Consider the following 17,330-nt stretch of genomic DNA (forward strand, 5'->3'; position numbering starts at 1 on the left):
AATATGGGATTCCCTAAGTGAACAAAATTGGACTGTGAAACTCTCTAACATGACAAGTTTACACTGTGGAACTGACTCACATAACACGGTAACACTGTGTAATTCGCTCACTTTAAACGGTTACACTGTGGAACTCACCTAAAAAGGTTACACTGAGGAACTGACTAACATAACATTTTCAATATCGAATTTAGCAAAATTACAGGGTTACACTGTGAAACTCAGACACATAACAAGTTTACATGGTGGAAATCACTCACATAATAAGGTCACACTGTGTAAATTACTCACACAACAAGTTTACTCTGTGGGACACACTAATATATAGTTTGCAATATAGGTTACACTAAGTAAACAAAATTATACTGTGCAACTCTCTCATATGACAAGTTTACACTGTGGAACTGACTCACATAACACGGTTACACTGTGGAACTCACTCACATAACAAATTTATACTGTCAGTCGCCGGATGTGGATTTGTTTGCTGCCAAATGCCAGATGTGGAATGGTACTCCTGCCAGATACTGAATGTGGAGTAGTTGGCCAGTCAGATGCCAGATTTGGACTGGTCTGCCAGTGAGATGCCGGATTTAGAATTGACTACCTGCCAGATGCTGGATGTGGAATGGTCTGCCTGTAAGATGGTGAATCTGGTATCATCTTCCTGCCATTTGCTGGACATGGACCGCTCAGCCTAACAGATGCCAGATGTGGAATTGTCCATCTGAAAGATGCTGGATGTGGAATGTTCCTCTGACACATTCCGGATGTGGAATGGTACATCTGCCAGATGGTCCTCATGTGAGAATGTGGATGTACAATATAATTCATGCCAGATACCAGATGTGGAATTGTCCACCTGCAAGGTGTCGGAGGTATAATTGTCCACCTGCGTGACACCAGATGTGGAATGGTCCACCTGCCAGATGCCGGAGGTGGAATTGTCCTTCTGTGAAAATCCAGGTGTGGTATGGACTTTGTACCAGATGCCGGACGTGTAATGGTTCAGCGGCGTGATGCCGGATGTAAAATGATCTTCTTGACAGATGCCGGATGTGGAATGAAATTCGTGCCAGATGCCAGATGTGAAATGGTATGCTTGTCAGTTGCAGGATGTGGAATGGTCCTCTGCCAGATGTTGGATATGGATTGGTCTGCCTGGCTGTTGCTGGAGTGGAATAGACCACCTGCCAGTTGCAGGATGCGGAATGGTTTGCTGCCAGATGCCAGATGCGGAATGTTTTTTTTTTCCCAGATGAAGGATGTGGAATTGTCGGCCTGCCGGATGCCAGATCTGGCATTGTCCACCCACTTGATGCCAAATATTGACTAGTCTGCCTGATAGATGCCAGATGTGGACTGGTCTGCCAGCGAGATGCCGCATTTAGAATTGACTCCCTGCCAGATGCTGGATGTGGAATGGTCTGCCTGTAAGATGCTGAATCTGGTATCATCTTCCTGCCATTTGCTGGAATTGGACTGCTCAGCCTAACAGATGAGGGATGTGGAATTGTTCACCTAGATGATCCTGGATGTGGAATGTTCCTCTGACAAATTCCGGATGTGGAATGGTACATCTGCCAGATGCCGGAGGTGGAATGTTCCTCATGTGAGACTCTAGATGTACAATATAATTCGTGCCATATGCCAGATGTGGAATTGTATGCTTGCCAGATCCCGGAGGTGGAATTGTCCACCTGCAAAAGCCCAAATGTGGAATGGTCTGCCCTCCAGATGCCAGATGTGGAATGGTGCACCTGCCAGATGCCAGATGTGGAATGGTCCACCTGCCAGATGCCGGAGGTGGAATGGTCCTTCTGTGAGAATCCGGATGTGGAATGGACTTCATGACAGATGCCAGATGTGAAATGGTACAGCGGTCAATTTACAGTGTGGGACTCACTCACCTAAAAAGGTTACACTGAGGAATTCACTAACACAACATTTTCAATGTCGAATTTAGCGAAATACAAGGTAACACTGTGAAACTCACCCACATAACAAGTTTACACGGTGGGAACTAACATATAACAATGTCACACTGTCGAACACACTCCATACCAATGTTACACCCTGATACTCACTAAGTATAAAGGTTGACACAATGGAAATCACTTCGATAAAAATGTCACACTTTCAAACTCACTCACATAACAAGTTTACACTCTGGGAATCTCTCACATAATAAGGTGAATTTGTGGGACGCACATAATAAGGTCACTCTGTGAAAATTACTCACATAACAAATTTACACTGTGGGACTCACTAACATAATGTTTACAATATGGGATTCCCTAAGTACCCAAAATTATACTGTGCAAATCTCTCACATGACAAGTTTACACTGTGGAACTGACTCACATATCACGGTTACACTGTGGAACTCTCTCACATAACAATTTTATACTGTCAATCGCCGGATGTGGATTTGTTTGCTGCCAAATGCGAGATGTGGAATGGTACTCCTGCCAGATACTGAATGTGGAGTGGTTGGCCTGCCAGATGCCAGATTTGGACTGGTCTGCCAGTGAGATGCCGGATTTAGAATTGACTACCTGCCAGATGCCAGATGGTAAATGGTATGCTTTTCAGTTGCAGGGTGTGGAATGGTCCTCTGCCAGATGCTGGATATGGAATGGTCTGCCTGGCTGATGCTGGTGCATTAGATCACCTGCCAGTTGCAGGATGGGGAATGGTTTGCTGCCAGATGCCAGATGTGGAATGTTTTTTTCCCAGATGCTGGATGTGGAGTGGTCGGCATGCCAGATGCCAGATGTGGTATTGTCCTCCCACTTGATGCCAGATATTGACTAGTCTGCCTGACAGATGCCAGATGTGGAATGTTTTTTTTCCCCAGATGCTGGATGTGGAGTGGTCAGCCTGCCAGATGCCAGATGTGGTATTGTCCACCCACTTGATGCCAGATATTGACTAGTCTGCCTGACAGATGCCAAATGTGGAATTGTCTGCCAGTCAGATGTCAAATGTCGTATTAGATTCCTGCCATTTGCTGGATATGAAAATGTCCACCTAAAAGATGGCAGATATGGAATGGTCCCCCTGTAAAATACCAGACGTTGAATTGTCCACCTGCAGATGCCGGAGGTGTATTGTCCACCTGCAAAATGCCAAATGTGGAATGGTCTCTCTGCGAGATGCCAGATGTGGAATGGTCCACCTGCCAGATCCCGGAGGTGGAATGATCCTTCTGTGAGAATCCGGATGTTGAATGGACTTTGTGCCAGATGCCAGATGTTTAATGGTACAGCGGCAAGATGCTGGATGTAGAATGATCTCCTGGACAGATGCCGGATGTGGAATGGAATTCGTACCAGATGCAGATATGAAATGGTATGCTTGTCAGTTGCAGGATGTGGAATGATCCTCTGCCAGATGCTGGATATGGAATGGTCTGCCTGGCTGATGCTGGGGTGGAATAGACCACCTGCCAGTTGCCAGATGGGGAATAGTTTGCTGCAAGATGCCAGATGTGGAATGGTTTTTTTTTTCCCAGATGCTGGATGTGGAGTGGTCAGCCTTCCAGATGCCAAATGTGGTATTGTCCACCCATTTGATGCCAGATATTGACTAGTCTGCCTGACAGATGCCAGATGTGGAATGGTCTGCCAGTCAGATGTCAAATGTCGTATCAGCTTCCTGCCATTTGCTGGATATGGAAATGTCCACCTAACAGATGGCAGATATGGAATGGTCCCCCTGTAAAATACCAGATGTGGAATGGTCCACCTCCCAGTTGCCGGATGTGTAATGGTTCACTGGCCAGATGCCAGATGTAGAATGAACTTCTGGACATATCCCGAATGTGGAATGAAATTCGTGTCAGATGCCAGAAGTTAAATGGACTTCATGTCAGATGTTTGATATGGAATGGTCCACCTGACAGTTGCCAGATGTGAAATGATTTTCTGCCAGATGTGGAAAGGTAGTCCTGTCAGATGTTGGATGTGCAGTGGTCAGCCTGCCTGATGCCAGATTTGGAATGGTCCGATTGACAGATGCCAGATGGGGTATGGTAAACTTGCTAGATGCCGGTTGTGGAATGGTCCTCCTTCCAGATGCCGGATGCGGAATGGTCCACCTGCAAGATACAGGATGTGGAATGGTCCAAGTGCCAGATGTCGGATGTGGAATGGTCCCCCTGCCAGATGGCAGGTGTGGATTGGTAATCCTTTCAGGTGCAAGATGTCGATTGCTCCACCTGCCAGATGCTGCATGTGGAATTGTCCACCTCCCAGATGCTGGATATGGAATGGTATGCCAACCATATGCTGGATGTGGATGGTCCTCATGCCAGATGCCAGCTGTGTAGTGGTCTTCAGGTAGTGGCCAGATGTGGAATGTTCCACCTGTCAGATTCATGATGTGGAATGGTCTTTCTGGCAATTGCCAGATGTAAAATGGTCCGTCTGCAAGATGCCGCATGTGTTATTAGCTTCAAGACATTTTCCGAATGTGGAATGGTCCACCTGCCGGATTCTGGATGTCGAATGGTCCGCCTGCCAGATGCCAGATCTGGAATGTTCCGCCTGTCAGATTCTTGATGTGGAATGGCCTTCCTGGAAAATGCCTGATGTGGAATGGTCCATCTGTCATATTCCAGATGTGGAATAGTCCACCTGCCAGAAGCCAGAAGTGGAATGGTCTTCCTGCCAGTTGCTGGATCTGGAATGGTTCTTCTTCCAGATGTTGGATTTCCAATGGTCCACCTGCCAGATGCTGGATGTAGAATGGTCTTCCTGCCAGATGCAATGATTCCAATTTGACAGTTGGGAGATGGTTTAACAGTGATGTACTGGAGACTGAAGCAGATATTATGATACCAGGTACACAGTGTTGAGAGGGTTTAACAGTGATGTACAATAAACTGTGCCAAATACAGTAACACGGGTCTCATAGTGGGGAGAAAGATTAATGGTGATGTTCAGTAGAGTTAGATGGATCCTGTGACAAAGGTTTCACAGTGGTGAGAAGTTTTAATAGTGACGTATGATAAACTTTGCTGGATATGGTGACTTCGAGTTTAAAGTGGAGAGATGGTTCAATGGTGATATACGATAGACGCAGGCATATTTTGTGACACTGGGTTCACAGGAGTGAAATGGTTAAAAAGTGATGTACGATAAACTGTGTCAGATACTGTAACACCAGGTTCACAGTAAGGAGAAGGTTTAATGGTGATGTACGGCAGACTGAGGCAGAAACCGTTACCACGGGTTCACAGTGGGGAGAAGGTTTACCAGTTTTGTACAATAAACTGTGGCAGAAATTCTGACAACAGGTTTCCAGTTGGCACATCTCCAGAATGGAGGAACATTGCCTTCCCAAGATCGTGTTATATGGCGAGCTCTCCACTGGCCACCGTGCCAGAGGTGCACCAAAGAAGAGGTACAAAGACTGCCTAAAGAAATCTCTTGGTGCCTGCCACATTGACCACCACCAGTGGGCTGATATTGCCCCAAACCGTGCAACTTGGTGTCTCACAGTTTGGCGGGCAGCAACCTCCTTTGAAGAAGACCGCAGAGCCCAACTCACTGACAAAAGGCAAAGGAGGAAAAACCCAACACCCAACCCCAACCAACCAATTTTCCCTTGCAACCGCTGCAATCGTGTCTGCCTGTCCCGCATCGGACTTGTCAGCCACAAACGAGCCTGCAGCTGACGTGGACTTTTTACCCCCTCCATAAATCTTCGTCCGCGAAGCCAAGCCAAAGATGATACATTATGGCAGATGCAGAGACACCAGGTTCACAGTGAGGAGAAGGTTTTATGATGTTTGTTAGAGTGAGACAGATACTGTGACATTGAGTTCACAGTGGTGGAAGATTTAACAGTACGATAAACAGTCCCAGGTTCTGTGACACCTGATAACCATTTGTTAGTGGATTTAACAGTGTAGGATTATGTGTAGCAGATATTTTGACAGAAGGTTCAAAGGGGAAAGAGGTCTAATGGCGATGTACGATAATCTGTGGCAGATAGAGAGACAATGGGTTTACAGTGGGGAGAAGGGTGAACAGTGATGTATGATAAACTGTGGCAATACTGTGACACGATGTTCACAATATTATTAAGTTTTAATGGTGATGTATAATAAACTCTGGCATATACTATGACACCAGGTTCACAGTGGGGAGAAGGTTCAACATTGATGTACAATAAACTATGTCAGATACTGTGACACTGGGTTCACAGTAATGAGAATGTTTAACAGTGATACACGATAAACAGTTCCAGATATTATGACACCGGGTTCACTGTGGAGAGATGGTTTAATGGTGATGTATGGCAGACTGAGACAGATACTATAAACTCCATGAGATACTGTGACACCAGGTTCACTGTGGGGAGTGGTTTTATGGTGATGAACGGAAGACAGGGGCAGATACTGTGAAACCGGATTCACAATGGGGAGAAGGTCAATCACTGCTGGACCATAAACTGTGCAAGATACTTTGACCCTAGGTTCACAGTGCGAGAAGGTTTCACAGTAATGAACGATGAACTGTGTCAAATACTGTGACCCCAGGTTCACAGTGGGGAGAAGGATGAACGGTGATGTATGGTAAATTGAGATGGATACTGTGACACCAGGTGAACAGAGGGAATAAGTTTTAACAGTGATGAATGATAAACTGTGTCAAATATAGTGACACTGGGTTCACATCCGTCATACGGTTGAACAGTAATGTGCAATAAACTGTGTTTGATACTGTGACACCAAGTTCACAATGGGGTGAATGTTAATGGGAATGTACGGTAGATGGAGGCCGATACTGTGACACAGATTTCAGAGTATGGAGTAGATATAACAGTGATGTACAATAAACAGCGGGAGATACCGCATTCACAGTGGGGAGAAGGTTTAATGGTGATGTATGGTAGACTGAGGCAGACACAATGACACAAGGCTCATTGTATTGTTAATTTCTCTTCATTACAACATCTAATTTATATGCTCCATTTTTTTTTGTGGCAACTTCCAAACTTTCCATAAACTTCAATTCTAATCAGATTTTGTTCATTTAAATAGGTCACCATTAAAAGCCCAAATCATTTGGTCTCTAAAGTACGCCTCACAAAATTAAATTCTTTACTTGGGTTTGGTTGCAACAGCTCTTCAGTCTGCTTCATTATTTTTTCAGTCCCTCGTTTTGTGTTTTCTTTTTTGCCTGTGCAGTTTCACCAAATGGGCATCCAACTCTGTCTTCTCAGCTTGACCCAACATCTCCTCTGTAAACTTAAGCAAACCAAGGAGACCAAAGTTAAAATTTTCACATTTGCATTTTCAAAAACAAAAATGGTGCTGTGACTTGCAGTTTTACATCATAATCCCTCTTGCTAAACTTGCAAGAAACTGCACCTCATCCTACAGCTGGAAAATTGCAAGAGAACTGCTGGGTTAAAGCAAAGATTCCACCCAGTCACCCCATTAAATGCCTCCAAGTTAACAACAGATAGCAACCTGAAAGTTAAATACAAAGATCTGTATCAGGAAGATTAACGGCCTTTTAAAAAAATCATATCAACTCATGAAAGAAAACTCATAAGGGAACACTAGGCTCTTGTTCAACAATTCCTGTTGTATTCCTCAAAATGGTTTGAATCTTGATTTCAAGCAGAGTCATTTGGTGAGATTGTTGGTCCAGAACAAACCCTGCCCACACACTCCCTAAATACCTGCAAAGTCCTGGCTCAGCTCTGCTCCATGCTAAAGCTATCAGAGCTTTTCTGAAGAGATAACAGATTTCAGATGCTGATACGACGAGTCAGAAACACACTAATACTTCCCTGAACAACACACCTCTCTCTGAAAACCATCAAGAACCTTTCTGAACTGTAATGTTTTTTTTTACCTTTCGAGCACCAAAGCCTGGTGAATTTTATATATGTTAAATTCTGTGCACAGTATAAGAATAGCCTGCAACCAGTGAACTTGGAGGAATGAGAAGTGAGATTGGACTGTGAACCAAAGAACTTTTCTGAACTTACACACACATTACACACATGTGCACTTAGAATTAGAAGGGGGGTAAGTTAAGTAAAGTAATTTAAAGTAGTAAAACAGTGATAAGTTAAAGTGTAATTCCATGTTCATGTTTAAAGATAATTAAAATCAATTTTGGTTGAAGTAAACATTTGTCTTAGTGAATATCTATTGCTGCTGTGTTTTGGGATCCTCTGGTCTTGTAACACTGCACCAAGCTTCAGGTTATGATAATTGTCCATAAAAGGACCCCAGAATCTTTTAAAAGTTATTAATTGACTCTTCAATAATTTTTTGTAAATATCAACAAGACATAATATCATTTAACCATTGTGTATGCGTCGTTGGAGAATTGCCTTTCCATTCAATCAGAATTAGAGTGTTGGATGCCGTATTTGAGAAAAGATGTGCTGGTGTTGGGGAAGGTTCAGAGATGATTGACTGGAATATCAGGAATGAAAGGGTTAGTGTATGAGGAACATTTGTCACCTCTTTGACTGTACTAGTTGGAGTACAGATAAGGGGGATGTCAGAGGCATTTCAAATGCTGGAAGGCCTGGACAGAGTACATATGGCAAAGAAGTTTCCCATGGTAGGAGATTTGAGGACAAGAGAGCATAATTTCAGGATAAAAGGGTGCCACTATGAAACAGATGTGGAAAAAATTATTTTGTCAGTGGGTCGTGAATCGTGGAACTGAGGTCATTGCGTGTATTTCAGGCAGAGATTGAGAGGTATTTAATCAGTCAAGGAATCAAGGGTTATGGGGAGAAAGCTGGGCATTGGGGCTGTGGTAAAATGGTGGAACAGACTCAATGGGCCTATGTCTTGTGATCTTTATCCTGCAGTAGACCTAGACAACCCTCCTCAGGTATTCCATTCTTAGAAAACAGTCTGCATAGTGGTTTTATGTCATAACATAACATAACATAACATAACAATTACAGCACGGAAACAGGCTATTAGGCCCTTCTAGTCCGCACCGAACCAAACACCCCTTTCTAGTCCCACCTCCCTGCACAATGCCCATAACCCTCCATCTTCTTCTCATCCATATACCTGTCCAACCTTTTCTTAAATAATACAATTGACTCCGCCGCCACTATTTCTCCCGGAAGATCATTCCACACGGCTACCACTCTCTGAGTAAAGAAGTTCCCCCTCATGTTACCTCTAAACCTCTCCCCCTTAATTCTTAACTCATGTCCTCTTGTTTTAATCTTTCCTCCTCTTAACGGAAATAGTCTATCCACATCCACTCTGTCTATCCCTTTCATAATCTTAAATACTTCTATCAAATCCCCTCTCAACCTTCTATGCTCCAAAGAATAAAGACCTAATCTGTCCAATCACTCCCTATACTCTAGATGCTTAAACCCAGGTAACATTCTGGTAAACCTTCTCTGCATTCTCTCCACTCTGTTTATATCCTTCCTATAATTAGGCGACCAGAACTGCACACAGAACTCCAAATTAGGCCGCACCAACGTCTTATACAATCTCAACATCACCTCCCAACTCCTATATTCCATGCAATGATTGATAAAGGCCAGCATACTAAAAGCCTTCTTCACCACCCTATTCACGTGAGTTTCTACCTTCAGGGAACGATGTACCGTTACTCCTAAATCTTTCTGCTCTTCTGTATTCATCAATGCTCTCCCATTTACCACGTATGTCCTATTCTGATTCTTCTTACCAAAATGAAGCACCTCACACATATCAGCATTAAATTCTATCTGCCATTTTTCAGCCCACCTTTCTAAGCAGCCCTCTGCAATCCTTGAAAACCTTCTTCATTATCCACTATTCCACCTATCTTAGTATCGTCTGCATATTTACTAATCCAATTTACCACCGCATCATCTAGATCATTAATGTATATAACGAACAACAATGGGCCCAATACAGATCCTTGAGGCACACCACTGGTCACCGGCCTCCAACCTGACAGACAATTATCCACTACCACTCTCTGGCCTCTCCCTTTCAGCCAATGTTCAATCCATTTGACTATCTTAAAATTTATACCTAAAGACTGCACCTTCCTAACTAACCTTCCATGTGGTACCTTATACCTTGTCCATATAGACAACATCCACTGCGCTAACCTCATCCACACTCCTAGTCACCTCTTCAAAAAATTCAATCAGATTGGTCAAACATGACCTTCCTCCCACAAATCCATGTTGAGTGCTCCTGATCAGACCCTGTCTATCCAGATGTTTATAAGTACTATCTCTAAGAATTTTCTCCATTAATTTCCAATTGAATCCCATGTTATGTGACCCAGTGAAAATTCTGCCTTGAAAGGACCACAGCTTCCTAATTTAAAAAAAATTGTTATCGAGCAGCTCAAATGAGATATCTTGCTTCTTACTTTGAAAGGGAAAAATTACCATAAAATAAGAGAGAGAAAAGTAGAAGAATTTATATACAAGTGGGAATTGAAATTAATGGTTGGTGGGAGAGATACACCATTTTTGAAACATATATGGAATAAAATAAATGATGAATTTGGTGTAAGTGGATGTACATCACCCAGAATAGCTTTGATTTAAAATCCTCGGATCTTTTTCAAAGGAGCATCAATTTCTGGATATCTGGTTTTGTCAGGGGATTATGAATGTTGAAGATTGTTATGAAAGGGGCCAATTAATGTCCTTTGAGCAACTGAGAAATAAATATCATATAACTCATAGCAATCTTTTTTGCTATTTCCAATGAAGAGCATATTTGAAGGATAAGTTAGGAACAACCATGTTGTACTGAAATAGAAATTCCTTACAAAGAGGAATTGTTAAAAAATTTACTTCCATGATGTCCTCTTTATTACAAGTAGGAACTTTTAAATGAGGAGTTCTTAAGTCGAGACAAAGGTGGGAAATGGATCTGAACATTGTAATCGATTGGCAAATATGGGCAGATCCATATAAGGATCTCAATGTAAGATATAAATTAGTTCAGTATAATTATTTTTACATCAGTCATGTAGCAGATGTCAGCAAGTATTTTATCTGAAAGCTGCACCTGGAGTCAGGTGACTCAAGCAGTTGGATTTGAAAAGCTCTACAAGAAGCTGATTTGGCAAGAGATCACATGATATTGGGGAGTTGTATTAATTTTCTTCAACTCAGCATTTTGGATCCATTGACCAGAGTTCCACACTGCAGCAGTGAGGAAGGAATTCACAACTGGTTTTTCTTCTACAGTTACTTCTTACACTAGAGAAATTGAATGGAATAAAATCAGAATTATCAGATCAATGTTTTAGGTGTTGTGAAGATGTAGCAAATTTCTTGCATTCAATTTAGCTTTGTCCTAATGCAAGATCTTTTTGGGGAGAATTACAAATTTTTTGGAACAAGTTACAGGAGTTATTTTTTCGCAAAATTCAACCTTAATTTTATTGGGAAATATTGAAGGAACAAGGCCCAAATTAAAACTATTAATATATCAATTGAAATTTGTTAAATAAGTGTTAGCGGAGATGAGGAAATATATTGCACTTACTTGGAAATCAGATATATTTTTAGGGATGCCAAGATGACATGCAAAAATTTAAAGTTATATTCCTTTTGAAAAAAATTACATATAGCTTGAGAAATATATACTCTATGCTTTTGCAAATTTGACACCTGAATATTCAAATATTAGGCTTCAATTTGTAATAATGCTCTTTCCGTCCTTCTAGACATGCAAGATTCTCCTCTAAGTTGTAACATTTTTATTTAGATGTGTTAGATTTCCTCACCACCACGATCTCTGGGGAAGCGAAGGTCTAACACAGGGCATCAGAAAACAGGAAGACCACACACCATCAACAACTGAGAAGCAGAGGATTCAATCCAATGGTCAAGGTCCATGGAAGCAGACCATTGAGGGTTTCTGCAGCTGAAGGTCCCACATAAGTGACAGGCTGTTGGTAATTTGAGGAGAGGAACCCAAGCAGGCTTTGAGCTTCTGGAAAAAGCAGTAATGGGACTCACATTAGGTCGTGGATTGCTAGAGGCTGGTTCCAAACTGGCTAAAAGGGTATCAGGTATCAGATGGGATACTATTGGATGTTAAATGGTTCCTAATCATGTCATTGCCAATGACTTGGATTGGTCTGTGAGCATTGAAAGAGAATCCACAAACCCTCAGTGTCTTGGCCCAGGGTTCAGGGTGGAGGTTGGGGGGAGAAGACGACTCTTGCTTCTTTCTCTGACTGCAAGAGGCATTTCAGGCAATTTCTGCCAATGGCGAATCTGTCTGCCTCTCAGCAGGAAAAAAGCAATTTTGTGTGATATGACACCTTTTAATTACATGACAGTAAATTGTCTTCTGAAATAGAGAGGTTCAAGTTTCAAACTATTACACACTCCACTCACCAGAGCTACCTGGATTATACCTATTCCCACTTTATTTTTTTGCAAGGACACCACATTGTATATTGATATGTTTTTGAAAGAGATGGATTGTAGAAGTCGTGGAGGCCACAAACAAACACAAACACTTCAAAAAACAGCTCTTATTTAAAATGCATGAGCTTTGCTGAGAGTGAGTCATTCAGGCGCCAAGAGCCTTTGCAAAGACAAAACAAGGAGACTGCTTTGCTAAAGAATTTCAAAACAGGTGTAAATGGATGATTGATTTTAAAGCAACTGATGAATGGACTCAGAAGTTTGGGTCCGGTGCAGTAATCTGGCTGGTTGCAGTTTGCTCTTCTAAGAAGGTCATGTGCTTTTGCAAGCAGAGAGGAGAGACCAAACTGGCTTTTTCTAAGAGAGAGATGGCAAGCTGGCATCTTGTTGAAACCCCATTTTGAAGATGGTTTGTGAGTTCTCAGTTCAGCCTGTTGAAAAACTTTGTTGTCCAAATGAGGAAATGGCTGGTGAGAGTGTTTCACCTGAAATAAGGGAAATAAAAGGAACTCTATGGTGACCTGCAGAAGAGGTGATCATTTGGAAAACCCTGATGGGTTTCATTGACAAGACCCCAAAGTGGCTGATCAGAGGGAATCAGTTTTTGTGTGTCCAATGAGCAGGAAATCCCTCTCTGAAACCAACAAGAGTCTTCCTGGAAAACCAATCCAGACGGAACAATATAAAGATTATTGGTTTGCCGGAAGGTATGGAGGGATCAAACCCAAGAAAATTTTTTACTGAATGGATTCCACAGGTGCTGGGTCAAGAACATTTCCCGGAAAGTATAATACTGGAACGTGCTCACAGAGCCTTGCGTAGAAGACCTATTTCAGGTCAAAGTCCAAGACCTGTTTTGGTTCGTTGCTTGAATTATTACGACAGAGAAATAATTTTACGAGTGGCTATTAGAAATGCACAACAGAGAAAATCACCCTTGATGATTCAAAATAATCGAGTTTTCTTCTATGCGGATTTGAGTCAAGAAGTTATGTTCCAACGATGGGAATTCAATCCTGCTAAAGAGTTGTTGTGGAAGAAAGGTTACAAGGCAACCTTTAGATATCCAGCTGTTTTGAAGATTTTTCAAGATGGTTACGAACCAAAGTTCTTTGATTCTACAAAGGAAGCTATAGCATTTGCTCAAGAGCTGCCAATTACTCAGTTTCCACAGAAACATAGTCCACCGCGATCTCTAAGGAGACAAGAGATGGAAGAAAAAAGCCGTGCTCCAAGAAGGAATGGTTGTAATGGTGACTCGGCGGTTGGAGCTGATTAAAAGAAGAGTTGTCCTTTTTTTTCTAATGTTTTTTTTTAAAAAAAGGGATATTAAATAATGATGATGTTAGTTTAAGATGAAGTGAGAGTTGGGGGAGAGAACTGGATAGGCACTATTTCCTGAAAGTCATCTGTTACGTGTGACACCCAGTTTTTTTTGGGAGTTACCGCATTGCGCGGTTTAGAAGGGAGGGGGTATTTTTAACCTCCTACCCGTTTTTTTTTTCCTTTTTTTTGTATTATTAGATTAAAGAGTGAAGGGGTTTTTTTTGTTTACATATAAAAAAAAGCATAAGAAAGTACTTGATTGTTTAAAAAACTAAAAATTGAAGTGGTTTTTTTTGTAAAGATTATTCACTAGATAAGGAATATCTGAAATTTAAATGTGAATGGGATGGATTTTTTTTATTTTTTCTTTAACTTTAAGGTGAAAGGAGTGGTAATTCTGGTGTATATTATTTTGCTATTTTAGTTATAGAACGAAGGGAAAGTTATAAATTGAATTGTACAATTCTTAATGAGGCTTGAATTTTGTTTGTGGTTTATGCTCCATTTGTTGAAGATATAGATTTCGTTGTAGATGTGTTTTTATTATTTGGATATCTGAATTTTAACGTAATGATTGGGGATATTTAAATGTGGTTTTGGAGCTTTTATTGGATAACTATTCAAGAATAAAAGGGAAAAATGGTGGAAGAGTACTAAAATTGAATTGTACAATGCTTAATGAGGTTTGAATTTTGTTTTAAGATAGTGGTTTATGTGACTAATATGATAGATGTGAAGTTAGTTGATATTTGGTGAAGGTTTATCTCTATAAAGAAAGTTTTTTTTCATCTATTTTATTCATGCTACAATTTTTTTTAAGAATTGATTATTGTTTAAGAATTTTTGATAATGTTACTAACTTTACTAATTTTTTATATTAAGTTTGAGTTAAATATATGTTTCATCTTAACTCCGTTTGTTAAATATATGCATTTAAGTTTGATTTAAATGATTTTTAAGTCTGATATCTTAGTATTAATCACTTTTCTTTTTGTTAGTATTTTAATCGCTTATGTTTTTGTTTTTTTTTGTAAGTGGGGTTTTTTTCTCACATATATTATTAACTTTATTAATTCTTCACTCTTTATTTGGGGGGAAGGGGGGGTTGGACTAATTTGAGTTGGGTTATTAATGTGTAATAATTATTGGGGAGGGTATAGTTTATTTAGATTACTGATACTGTTTTGTAATTTTATTATTTTATTAATTTTTTTAATGTAATCCTATATGTTATTCATGTTATAAAATCTTAAATAAAGTTTAAAAAAAAACAAGGGAAAAACCAGATTGGACAAGATTAGAACTAGATAAAATAGGGGAGAAGATACCTAAACATATACTATATAAATGGGATGAAAAATTGGTACAACATAGGTATTGCATCATCTGCTCAACATTTGGAAGAAGATTCATGTAGAAAGGAATAAAACAAATTACCAACTACCAAAACTAATATTGACGCAAAATCAGCTAATCCCTTTTACAATAGATAACCTTTCCTTCAGAGAATGGGAGAGAAAAGGGATCAAAAGAATAGAAAATAGTTTTTCGGGAAATAAATTATTATCCTTTGAACAAATGAAGGATAAATATAATATAACTCACGATACAATGTTTGCATACTACCAACTGAAAACCTACTTGAAGGACAAATTGGGAAACAGTCTGAGGTTACCAGAAGGAAGCAATTATGAATATGTGATTACAGACACAATGATAATCCAAACATTTGTAACAAACATGTACATCAAACTGCAAGAAAAGGAGAACAAGGAAACAAATGGTAAACCTAAACAAAAATGGGAACAAGATCTAAACATAAAGATAAAGAATGAAACATGGGAGAAGCTATGCTCCAGAATTATGAGAAATACAATAAACACGAGGTTACGTATGATATAATATAACTGGATACACAGGCTATACATCACACCTCAAAAGTTAAATAAATGGGACCCAACAGTATCAGACAGATGATTTCGTTGTAAAAAGGAAATGGGAACAACAATTCATGCAATTTAGACATTTGAGAAAGTGGAAAAATTTTGGGAAGATATTAAATAAAATCACAAAAAGTAATATACCAAAAAACCCAGAGATCTTCCTCCTAAGTAATATAAGAAACAAAGAATTTGGACTCGATTTGGATGGAGCACAAAAAAGATTTGTTATGATAGCTGTAGCTGTAGCAAAAAAAGGTATTATGTCAATCTGGAAATTAGTAGACAACTTGAGAATTCAACAATGGTATATAGAAATGAAAAAATGTATTCCATTAGAAAAAATAACATATAATTTAAGAAATAACATTACAATATTCGAACAAATATGGGAGCCATACATGAAACACAATAGGGAAATCCTACCGTGGACTTCCACCATCTAAAATGACAGAAGGAGAAGATAACGAAAAGAACTGACTCAGTAAAATCTCTTGTTTATTTTTATTAAGTGACAACATTGTTTAACGGGTTTAATGTATCTTATAGATTGAACTTTAAATAAATGGGAAAGGGAGTGAGGGAGGGAGGGAGGGAAGGGAGGGGGGTAAAAGGGAGAGAAAATGACACTATATATTTAAGAAGAAAAATGTCTGTATGTATCTTGGTCAATATGGTTTATAGTGTGAAAAATTTTAAAAAAAATTAAAAATGAGTCAGTGCATGAAGGATATCCTCCCAATTGGAAGAAGAAAGAGAAATTACCTCAGGTTACACAATCCTGGCACAACTCCATGTGTAATTGATTTCAGTCATGTGAATCTTAGATGGGATAAGAACAACAAATTCCTCTCAAATAATGGATGAGTCATAAAAAAGGGTTGTCCAAAGTATTGGTAGCTGCAATCTTGTGAACAACTATTACAAGAAGAAAGGTCTCGAATTCAGAATATCCTACTAGACACAGAGCACCTATGGTAATAAGGGAGTAATAAAGGTGGGATGTCAGTGCAATAAAAAAGGTTGAGGACCACTGACCTTGGGAGCACATTAAGGGTGATTTAGAGACAAATCTGCATGTCTTAGGACGTGGGAGGAAATTGGAACACCAAGAGAAATCCTAGAATATGCAAACTCCATATAACCACCACCTGAGATCAGGATTGTACCCAGGTCACTGGAGATGCGAAGCAGCAACTCTCTTAATTGTCCACTGTGCTGTCACTCAGCAAATATATTGTGGAGAAGGTACATTCTAAAAACACACCGAAATGCTGGAGGAACTCAGCCAGCCTTTTCAGCATCCATAAGATACAAAAATATATTGCCGATATTTTGGCTCCGAGCCCTTCTTCAAGGAATATGCAGAATGAGCCAGAAGCAGGAAACATCAGAATTCATACCAACAAAAGGTGTTCATTGGAAATGATAAGAGATGAGGTAAGAATTTATCATGTTTGTGTGAAAGGAGACGGAAGGGAGAGACAGGGCTGGGGGAAGGTGAAGGGAGAAGAATTGATGGGGTGGGGGGTTTAATGAAACCCAGAGAAGTCACTATTAATTCCACCTACTAAGAGGGTGCTCATGTGGAAAATAAGGTGTTGTTTCTCCAATTTGCAGGTCCTCTCAGTCTAGCAGTGCACAAGACCA

The sequence above is a fragment of the Narcine bancroftii genome, unplaced genomic scaffold (genome assembly GCF_036971445.1).
Source record: "Narcine bancroftii isolate sNarBan1 unplaced genomic scaffold, sNarBan1.hap1 Scaffold_165, whole genome shotgun sequence".
Classification (NCBI taxonomy): Eukaryota; Metazoa; Chordata; class Chondrichthyes; order Torpediniformes; family Narcinidae; genus Narcine; species Narcine bancroftii.